Consider the following 17074-nt stretch of genomic DNA (forward strand, 5'->3'; position numbering starts at 1 on the left):
ACATTGTGAACATACATCAACTTTTGGTGATCCAAAACCAATGTCGTATTGTCGTAGAAAAATATTTCTAAAGAAGCACTGTCTTACTTTTAGATGTTCCTCTGTTGTAGAAATATACATCTTCCACAGTTTCGATATATTTAGTTCACAAGGCAAATATCGTTTAACAACTGTTTTATTCGTGGCATAATGAGTTTCGCAATAAGTAAGAGATTCAATGAAATGTATTACAACTTGCTTTTTACGAATTGATTTTTGTGAATTTCTGTCACCTCCTCTTCTTTCTGTTGGCAAAACTCCTGTTTTATAATACCCCTTTAATATCCTTTCAAATATTTTTTTTCTAATACCCAGTATCGCTACAAATGTTATTTATAAACAGAAAGTGATCCTCTTGAAGTGTTAATGGTGTATTTCACACTGACTGTTTTTGGTTTTTGGTTTACGGATTATTTGTCACGCAATGCTTCAATACAAACATGTCTTGATCGGATTTCAATTATATCGGTCATTGTCAACGAGAAACATTGATGAACTTTAGTGTTATGAGCGCACCTGGAAAATTCAGGAAGGCATCGCCGAGAATATCTAAAAAAATAAAATGATATACCGTAATTTCGGGTGACTTTGACTCACTTTCGAAGTTTGAACGTAGATTTCAGTATTCTAAATACATAAAAGTATGTTTCTTAATTTATTTGTATTTGAGTCTTTCACTACTTTTTTACAAAAATTACACTAAAACACAACGAAGGGCTTACTTTATTACAAAAAAAAATAAAAATGTGTGCAATTTGTCTCAAGCTACATTTTACATTAATTCTCTTTGATTATTAGTGTTTGAGCTTAAGTCACCCTACAAGATGAATAATAAATAAACATTTTATTAGTTAAAAAAATATTTATTTAAATTTCAACAAAAAGAACTAAAACTAAAATAAAACTCTACATAGGACCCTAGGTTTACAAAGAACATCATTTTTAAACAAAAAATTAATAATAAAACAATTTACAAGCTTGTTTTTAAATCTGGAAAGAAATATCAGTTATGTCCAACTTCCAATGGCTCTGTGAAATCAATATTACCCAGGTGGTAGGATTTTCTTACGGGGACTTCGGGTCATTGCCACAAATTTCTTTCACCAAGTTTTAAAGTACTTACTGGCACTTCGAATTCTATTGCAGCTTTTCTTTGAGATAGGACTCCATTTCTGATAGCTTCTAGAGCTCTTTCTTCTGTGTCTGCCGTGTAATTTCCATAATTTCTACTACCAGCAACACGTTTGTAATTTGAGGGCATCTTAAAAAAAGTCGTTAGTTCTATACAGTTAACAAACTCTGCAGTTGTTACAAGGCTAAATTCAAATTAAAAATCAGCGTTTACTTACTTTAATTTAAATATAGAACCAACGAATGACCAAAATCCAACATTCAACAAACTGGGCCAAAGTCACCCGAAAACCGGTAAATTCTGTACCTCTTTGCAAATAACAACCGACCTTATTAGCCTCTACGCTTAGACTGAAATACTGACGCCAGGCGGGTAAGAATTCACAGATATTCAATGTGCAACTATGCAATTAATCGTACTCTTGGAAGTATTATTGGTTGCCAACCAATTTTTACAGTCAAGAAATCTTACGTAAAATGGGTATATTTTAAAAATTCATTTTTTTCTTATTATAACCAGTATTACCGTGATTTATTAAAATTTTCCTAAAGTTAATATGATACTGATGGTGCGGTATAATGAAATTTACATGATAATATATTGTACATATGCACTAGTTACTAAAATATCTTTTTCCCAAAATGAGCCAAAGTCACCCTGGCGGGCCAAAGTCACCCGAAATTACGGTAATCCAATCAGTGTTAAACAAAAACTTCAATGTAAACAATTTCTCGTTTCCACTGATCCTTTAAAAATAGAAATTTGGCACAAAACATATATTTTAAAAATTGTCTTGATTTAGTTAATAAAAGCATTATTTCTGGAGCAAAAAACATGCACTTAAAACGAGAAATGTGTTATTGCACAATATCGCCAGTTGAGAAGTAGCCATACGACAATCAACTGACGGTGTACAGCATGAAAGATGTTACTTATGTCAAAATCAAAAAACAAGATGTTGCAAAAAATGTAAAAAATGACTTTGATTGGAACATGTACAGTCCACGTGTGAAGATTTTGTTACACAAAATTTTAAAGATTGATTTTTGCTTGTATCAGTTCTAAATCAAGAATCGGTGTTTGTATATGCTTATAAAAAATGTTTTATGTTAAAAAAGAAGATGGACAATAAGAATATAATACAGAAAATTGTGCTTTTATTTTTTGTAAAATATTTAAAAACATAATGTGTGTCTTTTAGGCACCATCCTTAACCTTTGGCAGGTATGAAAATCAGATGACATTATTGTTCATACCAAATCAAATATTGTAATAACAGCAATAAAAATTATACAAAGTTTCCTAAAGCGACTTTAAAATTGGACGATAAAAACGGGATTTGTTTTTTCTACCGAGAAATACGATACATTATTTTTAATTAAAGTAGAGTCCATCTCATAACCAATCTAACATTAAAAACTTTTATTTGAGAGCAGTCAAAAGAAATAAACTTCCTAGGTCTAACTTTGGAGTAAACTTTAAATTGTAATTCGCATATAAATAAACTACAGCATTCTTACTAAAAGATATTAAAAAAAATATATAAAATATTATTAAATTAAATTTGTGGTGCTAATTATTAAAAGTAAATTGGTCTTTAAACAACTCTCATCAGAACTACGGTCGATTATGGTTATATGTTATGATGCTGCATGCAAAACCACTATAAAAAAAGTAAATGGTATTCAATTTACTGCTTTAAAATTAGAACTGGGTGTTTTTAAAACTAGTTGGATTAGTACTATGTAATTTCTAACTAGAGAACCAAGACGATGCTATCGTCTATTATCCTTAAACTAGGTTGCATAGATATCTATCCAGAAACAGCAATCCTGTATTCTTCCAAATCTGCAACCCTGATCTTTCTTCTATCAAAAAGCCTAAACGCTCGATGTTCTATTTTTCACATGCGAAAAACCATGTCATATTTTTGGCAGCATAAATTACTATTATTCTTTACCTTAATTTTAAAATCATTACCATACTCCAACCCTTAGTAACCATTCCTACTCCCACTTCAACACCACTTCTTTAGAAATACAGACAATTTTAAAATAGCTAACGAAAAAAACTCTCTCCCTAAACTGTTGACTGCTGCTAGCAACATACGTACTCTTCCTCGACTGTTGACTGTCGCTAGTAAAAAACATTATTTCTCTCCTATAGTTACACGAAAAATACCTCGAATCCACTTTTAAATAGTATAGACAATATATGCAAATATGCCCTATCTCTTGATCTTAGTGTTGGCGAGACACGTGTGTAAAAATCGGTAAATATAACTCCCGCTGTACGAGAAAAAACCGCGAGTGAAAGCCTATAAATACCGCGAGTGTGTGTAATAACAATATTGGTAAGACTCTTTATAAACTTGATTTGGCCATTATCTTTATAACCGTTCACTACCTCTCCTAGTTATTTTAAACCACCCTTTTTAAATACAGTTCAGTACATCCGTGAAATTTCTAATTTTACATATTTATAAATATCTTTTTTAAACACTTTACGCTAATTATAAAAAGACAAAAGACCGCGGCTTTCGATAGAAATCAACTCAATATATCACTCAATATACATGCAAACTTTTCTTTACTGACAAGCCATCCATTTACTATTGACTTAACACTTACAAAGCATCTTTAATCAACTTAAAATTCCGTAATAATTTACCAACTATTCATGGAAATTCTAGGTTACTATAGCTATAAAAACATGCCTATAACACTCTTAATGGTCACGCTGCTGCCTACTTCTGTAATGAAAATTCTTATAGCATATAATAAGACGATACCTACAAACTGTAGTTTACTCACAACCGAAGCTACGGCTAATTTTTAATCCCTATTCTTCTTTAAAATGAGTAGAACGCCGCATTGCTTTATTATAATACACCATAAATGTAATATTTTGATTAAGATAAATTTAAAAAGCAGATCTACTATCAAACCAAAGTCAAATGAGCTCAAACAAACTGCAAAGTTTAAAACATATTCTTACACTGATGAAAAAATCTGGTGTAACCTAGATAATATACACTGTACTAATGTAGGGCAAAATCATTGGGTGAAATTAGGTAGAAAATTAAATCTAATCTACCAAAAAATTGTCCATACTGCATTAACACACAAATATTTAATAACAAAAGAACCACTACCAATCTGGTCCAGCTGCTTTAATCCACTGACCGTTAAACATATTCTGCTTGATTGTCCGCAATTCATGGAACGAAAATCCCACGGAATCACAGATGATAATTTTAAAACAGTTGTCACCAAAAAATCTCAAGAGTGTTAACCTATTTAAAAGATATTAAGTTATACAATTCTATTTAGTGTAATATTTCTTGTGTTTATACACTAATAATCTAAGCGGGTGATTGTTTTTTGGTGATTTTTTTAATGAAAGCCATACATAATGAAAGCCAAAAAATACATTACAAATTGAAAAAACAAACAAAAAGACAGAATTAAAAAATGGTTCAAAATAGCAAAACCTAACCAATAGCGAAAACGGCGTGTAATTTTTGGTAGGTTAACACTAGAAAGTCGGAGGGGCCAATTTGGCCCCTGTTGCGATTTGAAGTTATTGTACTTCTTTTATTTGACACAATAATAATTTCATATTTTATGACTTTTAATATTTTGATACAAAGTCTTATTTAACGCAAAAAAATATTGCTTACTAAATTTATTAAATGGATTTTCTAACAAACCTACCATAGAAGTCTGAAGGGGCCAAACTGACCCTGTATTAATTATTATCGTTTTCTCGGAAATTTGACGATTTCTTTTAACTTTCTGTCGGATAGATAAAATTATGTTTATGTACGTTTATTCTTAGAAGGTATTTTGTTAAATACTGTTTGTTCCTTGAAAGTATTTTGTTTATTGAGCGGTTTATTAGGTTCTGCTGACTCTCGTTTCTAGAATATTGAAACATTCGTTCAATTGTGAAAATTCAAGACGACTGTAAAGATGTCTCGTCGTGGACTATCAGAGCTTGAACTTCTTGAAGAAATACGAAAAATACAAGAAGATGTTTCGGGAGGTGAATCTGAATTTGCAGAAAATAATGAGTCAGACGATAAACAATACGTACCACCACAAAATAATGATTCAAGTGATTCTGATGCTTCAGAGCAGTTAGAAAGTTTTATTGTACAAGACTCACCAATTTATGTAAACACTGCTTCTACAACTCAACAGCACGATTCAGCTAATTTTATCGTGAATCCAAGTGCATCTAAGCCAAGTCACAAGAGAAATAGAGATCAACAAGGAAAAACTATTTCAATCGGAGACACCGAACAATCGAAAGACGGAACAACGTGGAAAGTTATTGATTCTGGATTAGTACCTAGTAAGATTATGATTTCTAGTATCTTCATATTCATTGAATGTTTGCTCATTACAGGACGCCGCGCTCAGCATAACATTTATCGAGAGGAATCAGGTCCTACGTCCTATGCAAAAAGGAACGTGAGGAACAATTGTGTGGTAAGTGCTTGGCATCTAATAATCAACGACAGCATGTTTGCACATCGATGTTTGAAAAATGACACATGGACTATAACTTTGGAAGAACTGGAGGCTGCCCTTGGTATTATGTACGCAAGAGGAGTCTACGGCGCCAAAAATTTCCCAACAAACAGCTTGTGGTCAACAGTATGGGGTCCTCAGTTTTTTAGGCAAACTATGCCACGAGACAGATTCAAGGATATTATAAAATATCTCAGATTTGACAAAGAAAACGAGATCTGAACGATTGAAAATGCATGTTACAAACCGGGAATAAACCTTACTGTGGACGAACAACTACTGCCTTTTAAAGTCAGGTGCCCGTTCACACAGTACATATCAAATAAGCCGGATAAGTTTGGCATAAAATTTTGGCTTTTGACATGCGTGGAATCAAAATATATTGTAAATGGTTACCCTTATACTGGCACTGATCATCTATGCAAGAAAGATACAAGTGTTGGTGAACATGTTGTTTTGCGGTTAATGGAAAATCAACTGGGAAAAGGTAAAAATGTTACGACAGATAACTACTTTACATCGTTAACATTGGCCAAGGCATTGCAAAAAAAATCAACAAGTCTTGTGGGTACTTTGAATCGCAACAGAAAGGAAGTTCCTCTAAGCGTAAAGAGTAAAAATGGAGAATTATATGTTACCCATATATTCCAGAGCGACGAAAAGATAACACTTACTGCATACCAAGGAAAGAGTCACAAAAATGTGCTTTTGTTGAGCTCATCACATCAATCAGTGGATGTTGCTGTCGATGGAAAAAAACTTCCTCAAACAGTAAGTTTTTATAATAAAACAAAATACGGGGTTGATGTAGTGGACCAAATGGCGCGTCTTTATACTACAAAAGTTGCTTCAAGACGATGGCCAATGCACGTGTTTTATAACATTCTTGACTTAGGCGCAATAAATGCATGGATTATTTATAAAGAAGTTACTGGAAGTAAAATCAGTCGTCGTAAAATTATTCTTCAGCTGTGTGAAGAAGTACGGGCTCCATACCTTGCCTCCCGAAATCTGGTACTATACCCAGCATTACCGGATTTACCAACCACCAGCACTGTTACTAGCCAAAAAAGAAAAAAATGTCAGTTAAAAATGTTTTGTAAAGGAAATCATACTTCCAATGAGTGCCACGGCTGTAACAAGGCAATGTGTGGCAAATGCCAAAAACTGCAAACTGTATGGTGTTCCAAATGTTTAAAATGAACCTAAAAAATTAAATCAAATTCTATCGTCAAGAGTTTATATAATTTCTTAAAACTGTTTATTTTTATTTTTTGTTTATTCCCAAATAAATAGTTAATTCTAAACTTGGTTTTTATTGATTTAGGAACTTGGGGCCAAAACGTTCCCTTCAGGCTTTCTAGGTAGGTATGCTAAGACCGACTTTCTAGTGTTAAAAATTACATTTACCTAAGGTAAATGACATATAAAAGTAGGCAACCCGTTATACTTGATTGATATAATATCATACCGATTTGACAATTTTTAGGTAAATTTTACCAGTTTATACTGTGTAATTATTTTACATAAATCATACATCATAGGGGCCATTGTTTAAAACATTTCGAATGTTATCGACTAAACTGGTAATAAACCAAGATACAGCTATTTTGAAGCTCAATGAAATGTTCTCTAGGGCCCTTCTGCCGACCAGTAAAAGGTATAATTGAAAATGCTCTAGTTCGTTTGCTTTTTGTTTAGCGTGAGGGCCTAATCTTAATGGTTAATCTCGGGTTATTGCAGTTTTGGTCGATATTTCTCGTTATGACTTCATTTTATTGCACTCCGCGAGCTCAGTTAATGATGTACACGACGTCTACAAATAGCTTTAAACTATATAACTAGTTTTATGAGTGTTTTTTACGTTTAATGGTAGAATTAAAACAAATGGCGTAAAGAAATACTAATGTAATGCATAAAATGATCATTCAAAAGTTTTTAAGTTATTCAAATAAGCAGTATATAAATATTTTATATATATTATTTTATATGGATTAGTAAAAAAGTTCTTTATTCTAATAATGGTAAAATTTTGTTTATAAAGACTCTTTATTATTTGAAGACACGTGCATGAAGGGTCTATGTGACATTTACAAGTATTGAGAAAAATGAAGTTAAAGTTTTTATACTGGAATTTTTTTACTATAACATCTAAATAGACTAAATTTATAGGATAAGTAGTCCCAAAACTAACATATTTATTAATAATATTAAAAATAGCAGCAGTACCAATTTTTTTTAAATGCATAAATGATATATGTAACCAATAACAAAAATAACACACGTTCTATCCTGATAGTATATCGGAACGGTGTGTTCATTTTTGGCTCTCCAAAATAGTTTAAATTAAGCGAGAATAAATTTTCAAAATTCAACTACGCTTTGTGAAGTTATTAGTGATCAACTGAACTTACTTTTGCTAGTCTGTAAGTACAGTTACTGTAAATTTCACAGAAAATATATAATTAGTACGTATTTAATATCATTAAAAATTTTCATATCCATATTTGCTTGACGATAAACAAAAACATTTAATTACCATTGACCTGTATCTCCGGCTGGTTTTTTTCTGGTGGCGGACAGGTCCGTCTTTAGGAATGTTTAAACATCAACGAATATGTCGCAAATCAACGAAATAAATTCACCAGGCAAGTATCAAATGGATAATTCTACACAAAGAAGTTACTCTACCGCACTAACACAAAAAAAATTTCCGTCAAAACGGCAAGCTATCATTTTTAGTTCCATTGAAGATGCGAAAATACAAGATTACCTCCTCCCCCTGGGAGAAATCATCCATCCAAAAAATATACTATTCTGCTCTAGATTATCAAACGGTAGAATATGTTTATATTTATTATCTGAAAATATCGTAGAAAAATTTATGAATGAAAATAACATTGAAGTTAATAACCAGATTATACAAGCTCGGCGGTATATAACTCCCTTCTAAAGAATCATTCTCTCTTACGTTTGCCCATCCATTTCTCATGATGTATTAATTAAAGAACTTGAATCCATGGAACTTGTTATTCTATCTACAATGTCCTTTTTAAAAATTGGTGCACCGTTACCCGAATTTAATCATATAATGAGCTTTAGGAGACAAATCTTTATCAGCCCAACAGATCTCACAATACCAGAATCGTTTTAAATTAATTACGATAATACTTCATATAGAATCTTTTTATCAAGCGGCAACCTAACGTGTTACAACTGTAAACAAAATGGGCATACGGCAACTAACTGCAAAAACCCTATCAATCCAAACTCAAATCCTACTTCTCCAACTACAGCAGAAGAAATCTCAACATGTAGCCCTCCAGAAATATCAACCATTACACCGACATCTACTTCAAGTCAAACAGACACCCCAACTACAGAAAATCAACTAAATAGAAAACAAACTGCAAACGAAACAACTACCTTACATATGAAAATTGAATCTTCACAGAACAGTTCAAAAAGAACTACTGACGATACCTTAAGTCCTTCTCCGCCTTCCAATGATACCACTAATAAACCGAAGTTTCCCAGTCCAGCAGAAATACCATTTAATCCTAAGAAAAACAAAATAAAGGTAAATCTCTAGAAGCATTCATAAACCAGCAGTTACCACCATTTATTTTAAGCTATGTTCAGATAAAAGACCTAGTCGACAACATAAAGAATTCACCCGATCCACTTACTACAGTTGAAAATTATACAAACAACGTTACAGCTCTCATCGATATATTAAGCAAAATATATCCCCATACTCAAGACAGATCTACAAAGACACGAAATACCACACGACCTAGTATCCGATACAGACAGTGACTACTAACAAACCAATCATTAAATAAATTTATTTAATAAAATAGAGTTCAATAAATTAATACAGTGGAATATCAACATTGTCAGTGGACTATTACAATAATTTACCTATGCTACAGATCATTCTTTCAGAACAAAATCCAGATTTTGTATGTTTACAAGAGACCAATTTTAAACAAAATCAAAATATAAACTTAACTCACTACAATCTATAGAAAGAATATACCCAGAGAATCATATTCTTGAAAAAAAAAACGGGTGTGGCAGTCCAGTGGGACTGCCGGTGGAAGTTACACTCCTATACACGCATTCGTGGTTACAAATTTATTTGGGCGTCAATCTGCACAATCATTACATATGTAATTCTATAGGTAAGTCATAGCAGAAGGAGAAACATAATTAATAACAACTTGCTAACAATGAAGGATTGAATCAATATTTGGATGAAAATGTATATTTTTATTTTCATATATGTATGAAAGGAGTTGAATGCAAAATTTTTTAAACATACTCTGCAGTAAAATCCATTGTTTATTTTGTTATTAATATAATAATACAATAGAAATTAAACAGCAATATTCATAAGTATTTAAAATTACAATAATATACATAAAAAAATACACTACAATGCAGTGCAACATAATTCCATATATAATAATACAATACAAATTAAAATGCAATTTCCATAGGTATTTAAAATGACAATAATGTAATAATATTGGACATGACACAAATGTATTTTAAAATTGACAGTTCTGGATCATACAGTGATTTATTGAGATTATTATTTTGAAATACAAGAGAATAATATAAATATGAACATTTAATAAATAATACAAAACATAACACATAAATAATAATATTAACAAATATTTTATTATATGTATAATATTATGTGTATATATATCTTTATATATAATATATATATATATATATATATATATATAAATATATATATATATATATATAAATATATATATATATATATATATATATATATTGTTAAGATTGTTTATTTTGAGTTCAAACTTAGTTTATTGAGCCAATAAAAAAATTATAACTTATGTGTTATCAAAAGTAAAATAATCCTTATATTACCTGTGTTCGATGGATTCAAAAGTTTTTCTAGTTGTCTTTTATCGGGATAGAGAAAAAAGGATAATAATACAAATATATTATATTACAAAGATTTACGTTTCTTTATTTTATGTGAACGAATAAAACAATTATTAAATTCTGTCGTTATCTTATCAATCAGCATACAAGAAAATAAATCAAATTATTATGATAATAAGATTATAAAGCTACATATATTTATATTACGTGAAAAACCAATTTTACTTAAAATTTTCTTTACTTGAAAAAAGAAACCACAAAACTTTAAACTTTTGATTAGCCTAACAAAACCTCAGTTCTTAAATTTGAATGCTAATGACCCTGATGTCGAAACGATCCTTCACAGATATAAAATTCAATTGTACAAACACTTACAGTTTATTTTCTTCTTGAGTTGTATGTTGGAACATACCCAGAAAAGTCCAGTCTCCTCAAAGATGTGATCTCCCCTCTTTGTCACCTCGGCTCCTTCTTTACGTCTCTGCAAACCTCCTTCAGACTACACAAAAATACCTGATTCACTTCTCCAAACTCCGCTACTTATTTATGACACTAGGACCTCCTTTTGTCAACTTGATGCCGTAAGAATACTTTCACATATCCTTTATAAAATGCCCACGGTAGATACAAGGACCTCTTTTAATCTACTTATTATCTCCTTCTTCAAACTATTCACTTCTTTTCGTTACGCCTGTATCCAAACTCACGAACTACACCCTATCTTGAGACACACGACTGTTTTCTTTCGATGACCAAAATATGACTAACTTCTCCTCTCTCATGATCGACTCACCAAATTCCCATTTAAAAACGACCGTCCAATCAAAAAGCTTAAATTGTGTTGACTATGATATTGGAAAAGCCTAATTTCGGTTTCAGAGAAAACTAAATAGCTTACTTTAAAATTGGTTTTTTTCAATACATCATTTATACATATTTCAAAAGATTAGAATATGGTCATTTAATACTCGACTCTACAAACAATGAAGAGATTAACTTACAGGTAAAATGTCTTCTAATTCTAAACAAAGGTTTTTTGATAATTTTGTTTGCAACGGAAACAGGTCGTTTGCCAAACAAATTTCTATTCTTATCTACACTAAATCTTATCTTAAATTAATATATACATTTTTGTTTCTAATGATTTCTTAAAATTTTATTCCGATGGATATTTTTATTTATTTTTCTTTGGTTGGGAAAGAAAAAGTATGACAATATATATATATAATATTAAATTATATATACAAAAGGAACATTTTTATATTCGAGAGAGGAAGAGAAAGAAAATATATCTTCTGTCTCTCTCTTACTCATTATCTTACATATGTAACGATTTCACAGATTCACTCCCATACAAATTTCCAACGTGGAGCGCGCGTATAGAAGTATAACTTTAATAAAACAAAATCTGATAGGGATAGAAAATTGTAATAAGGAGGTAATATTTATTTGGATCCCATCACATAGTGGTATTGGAGGTAATGAAGAAGCAGATAAGTGTGCGCGTGAAGCCGTCAATTCAGCTGACTCTATTATTGTGAAATACATGATAGCTAGTGATGTTTCAAGTGTTATCAAATCGCGAATCCTAAGTGAGTGGCAAAACCGGTGGGAATTTTCAGTGTCCAATCTTCGGAATATTAAACCGGACATTAAACCATGGAGATGTTTCTCCACTAAAAGAAGGGATCAAGTGACAATAACTCGCCTTAGATTAATTCATACCAGTGCCATGCACAAGTTCTTAGTTACTAAAGAATCCGAACCAAAATGTGAGCAGTGTAACGTTAAACTCTCGGTGAAACATGTTGTTGTAGACTGTCCAGTTTTCTCCACAGCAAGAATCAATTATGGTATCTCAATAAACTTAGAGAAAGCACTTGGTGCAAATTGTTCATTCACAAATATGTTAAACTACTTAAAAGCTATTAATTTTGTTAATATATAATATATTTAATATTGTAAATCTGATTCTCGCTAATAACCTTCGGGTTGATGCGAATTTGTAAATAAAAAAAAAAATAACACAATACCATATTCTTGTTTATTAATAAAAGATACAATAACTATTTCTTCGTACAATTTTTACAAAGATCGTAAATCAGATTAAAAAAAACTTGTTTTTCACTACAAAGAAACCTAAACTTGTTCTTCGCCTAGTACTTGGTTTTCTTCCTAGATCTGCATATTGTTGCTTTTCACAAATGATATTGGTGTAATAATGTCTATAAGCCTCATCAACAAAAATTAACTGCTGTTTTAAAATTTTAAATTTTTTCTTCGTTCAAAGTGTGTGATTTGTTAGCCATTACTTTTTTCTGATTTTTATTTTCTGTCAAATAAATGTAAATTGCTTGCAATTTCTATAATATTTTTAAAGGGGTTTTCCATGTTGATAAAAATCGGTCCTTTCTTACTCGATTCCCGAATAACGTCTCTATACTGATCTGGACTAAACAAATTCTCAATTGTTCTTGTCCTTTTCTCGATTACTGCAAAATCTCTATAAAATTCTAGGAAGGAATGTCCTACATCCGGAAACTTATGGTCTATAACGTTAACATATATTTTTTAAATAATATATTGATTTTGAAAAAGATGATCTATTTTCTTATTTCTACTGGATAACATTTGCACAAATGTGTGCAGAGAACTACCTACTCCTAAGTTGCCCTTTGTGGCTACATTTCCAGTCAGTCCAATTGAAAAAGTAGGCCTTATTACCTTTATTTGCTATACTGTATTGTTTATATATTTTGTGCATTTTTGACATATTTAGTAAGGGAGATAAATACATTTTGTTGGCATTTTTATTTTTCGAATAGTGAGACATGTCAGCAGGAAAGGATAAAATGTGTTGTTTGATTACATCAATCACTTCTTGCGGAATTTTAGGTCTCGAATTGTGATGCCATCTTCTATCACGAGATGTTTCTGTGTCCCCAGAATTTAGTTTTTGTTGAATTAGTTGAATCTTTTTATTTGAAATTTGATAAAATGACATGTATCAAACAGATACTAGGCAGTTTTACAAATAGATCTTATGCTTTTCTGACAGGTTATTGAATAACTAAATGTGGCTGATTTATTCTTTGTTGCATTTTTTCTATAACGGTGAACTGGCTTTATTAAATTAAACTTAAAAGTATACCATTTTTTGCATTTTGATCCAAAGCATAAAATTTTCGAAATATTGTCTCTCCAACTTTGATAAAATTGTTGGTCGCAATTCTTTTGACATTTATTCTTTTTACATAGAGGTCCAAGCTCAGAATTTTTTTTTGGATTTTCTTTTTTGGTTTTTAAAAATATATAAGCTTCACCTCGTTTTCTAGCAATGACAGTCTTATTTTTCTTCCATGTCTTAGGGCGCCGATTTTGTTTTTTACTTTTCTTTTCTGGCAAATCATTTTGAGAGGCTAATACTACAATAGATATATCCTCAAAAGACACATTTGACTCACCCAGTTCAGAATTTTGCGGATTATATTCATCAGAGGTGTCCTCTGTAGAAAAAAGGTCATTACCTAGAAAAAGCATAAGTGTATATTTTGCGGTAACTGAAGAGAAATTGTTGGGGAGGCTAGGGCCCATATCGAGCTTTAAAGGTAAAATGATGATGATGAGAATGGAACGATTCAGAATTTTAAAATAATTAAAAAAAGATAATTTTTAAAATAAAAACATTTCCCGTTTCCCCAGGATCCTTAGGTTTCCCATCCTGAACCTGTGTAAGCTTAAAAGCGGTTTATATATGTATATTTATCTCTAAGTTTGCAGTTTTCTTCGTATTCATTCCAGCAAATAGATATTTGTTGCCCTCTTCCAGGATCAACCTTAACTCAGTTGTTTTTCCAGGTGGGTCCCACGCTTGTTGACTTTGATTTATAATTTGGTTATTTTAGGCATTTGTTTTACATTTATACGGTGTACGTAATAATATTTTTATATTAGGCAAAAAGACGAATATCACCGCAAAGGGAACCTAAGAGAATGTCGGTTATAGTGTAAACTAACTTTTAAACAGCTGCTTTTAAATTAAGAGTGATCATGATAATTGTCAAACTCCGTAAGGTAGATGGCAAACAGACGAAGAGAAAGAAGAAGAACCCCTTTGAATATGGATTGATTTTATGTACCATGCAGCAGTAATAGACTTTAATGCGGTATTATTAAATGTTCCTTTTATATAACTCAATATCATTATTTTATTATACCGGGTGTGCCAAAAAAATGGAATGGTCGAATATTTCTCAAAATTTACATTGAATCGAAAAATTAAATAGATTTTTATCATTTTTGAAAAATAAATCGAATCAAGGGCAACTATAAAATCCTAAATAGACTTCATTATTTTATTGCAGATTAAGATTCTAAGTAAAAAATTCTATTCAGTAGCATAAAAATTAGTTTGTAAAATTCTGATCTGCACTCACCGGCACAAAAACAGAAGACTTGCATTTTTAAAATAAAAACTTAAAACTCTAGTTCTCTTTAAACTTTAATTATTATAATGACGTGAACACAAATGAAACAATCTGTTTTAAGTAAATTCTAATAAAACTTGCATAATAAACTGCATATATAATTAGAAATAAGGTATACACTATTCTGATCAATTTAGCAAAGATAACTGTTGATACTTTATTGTTAATCTTTTGTTCTTGTTGATGTGAGCAAACTGTCAAGCTGAATTAGGTGTCAAACATAATTTAAAGTTAAATTGTGTTGATTTAACCTCAAAAGTTATGGTTGTAAATTCCGAAAAAGCGGCTGCTATTTTTGCGTTGCTTCAAGACGAAGTTGTGGGTGATACGTTGCTCAGAAGCATTAAATATCTAATAGTACTGTGCACTGTATTTTGACACGTATTTTGGAAACCGGAGCTGGCACTAAACGATCTGGTCCCCAACGAAGAACTAGTACCTGTGATAATCGCGTTATCCTCGTACAAAGTCTACAAGATCATAGTGCCACGGCTGTACTTCAGTACGTCTGGAATACTAACGTAAGTGAAAGAAAAATTAGACAAATGCTTGGAGAAGCAAATTTAAGCAGTCGCAGACCTGCAACAGGCCTACAACTTTTCATGCGCCATCGAGCTGCGCGGCTTTAGTTAGCCATGCTTATTTTACTGTAAATAATTGGCGGCACGTTTTATTCACCGATGAGTCCAGGTTTACCTTGCAGTCTCCAGATGGCCATGAGAGAGTATGGCGAAGACCACATAAGCGTTTTACAGAATGTACCTTCAATCCTAGGATAGGCTATCAAGGGGGCTCAATTACGGTGTGGATTGGAATTTCTCTAGAGGCACGTACAGCATTTTACATCGTTCCGAGAGGCTTCATAACAGCTGCCAGGTACATTTATAGAATTCTCCAAGATTTTATTGTGCCGTATGCTAATTTTGTTGGAAGTTACCTTGTTCTAATGGATAATAATGCCAAGCCTCACAATGCGAGAATTACTCAACAGTTTTTAAATGAAATAAACATTTTTGTAATGGATTGGCCAGCGCTGAGTCCAGACGCAAACCCAATCGAATACGTTTGGGAACTTATAGGGAACTTATATATTCGTCAACAAGGCATTTCTTATTTGATCTTAAGCATGCCAGGGAGAATTCAGGCAATTTTTCTGTAGAATTTTGTTTATATCTAAAATGTAAACAAAGATGAAGTGTAAAAGTGTTACTTCTTTTTGACTATAAACTGTAAGTTTGATTTTCCTATTTCATCTATAACAAATCAAGGGCAAACAACTATTTTGCCGATTTGGCGTGAGGCTAATATTACCAGTCCTTCCGGTAATTATCCATTATAAGTACCAGGGCCTTATTCAGGGTATTTAGCCCAAGCATGGAAATGGAAGTGGTTCAGCAGCGGGAACTTACACAGTGGAAAGTTTTTGCAATCTACTTGTAAAACAACCATCAAAATTATATTTTACAGCTCTTAATTGACCTACACATAAATTTCCAAACAAAAAACAAGCAATTCTACTTTACTCACTCCCAAACTCTAATATTGAAGTTTATGTTATTGCAGTAACTTCTAAAGTGGATCCCAAAAAAATACATACCATTTCTAAAATTATAAATGATCGTGTTTGTATTTTCTTTACCAGTGAACAGACATTCGATGAGTATCTAGTAAACGACAATGAAATTGTAGTAATTAATCATGAACGTATTCAAGCCCGAAGACTAATAACTCCAAATGAATAATCTCCAAAACTCCAAATAAGTATACATCTAATAACTCCAATTGACTTTCTCAGGATAGGGACTTCAAATCCAGCATTCAGGCATATCTTGAGTTTCCGACCATACACTTTTATAGTGCCAACTAACTTAGACAAATTTTCTGATTCTATGTTAATTAACAATGAGGATAACCACTATCAAATTTTCTTTTCCATCGAAAAGCAA

At 31.6% G+C, this 17074-nt stretch overlaps 1 protein-coding gene across 4 annotated transcripts in view; it reads right to left on the reverse strand.

Moving 5' to 3' along the window:
- LOC140449314 (protein O-mannosyl-transferase TMTC1-like) overlaps window positions 1-17074 on the reverse strand; it is a 1384234-nt gene that overhangs the window by 782394 nt on the left and 584766 nt on the right. The gene's annotated exons all lie outside the window — the stretch shown is intronic.

This window comes from Diabrotica undecimpunctata, chromosome 1 (genome assembly GCF_040954645.1).
Source record: "Diabrotica undecimpunctata isolate CICGRU chromosome 1, icDiaUnde3, whole genome shotgun sequence".
NCBI classification, from domain to species: domain Eukaryota; kingdom Metazoa; phylum Arthropoda; class Insecta; order Coleoptera; family Chrysomelidae; genus Diabrotica; species Diabrotica undecimpunctata.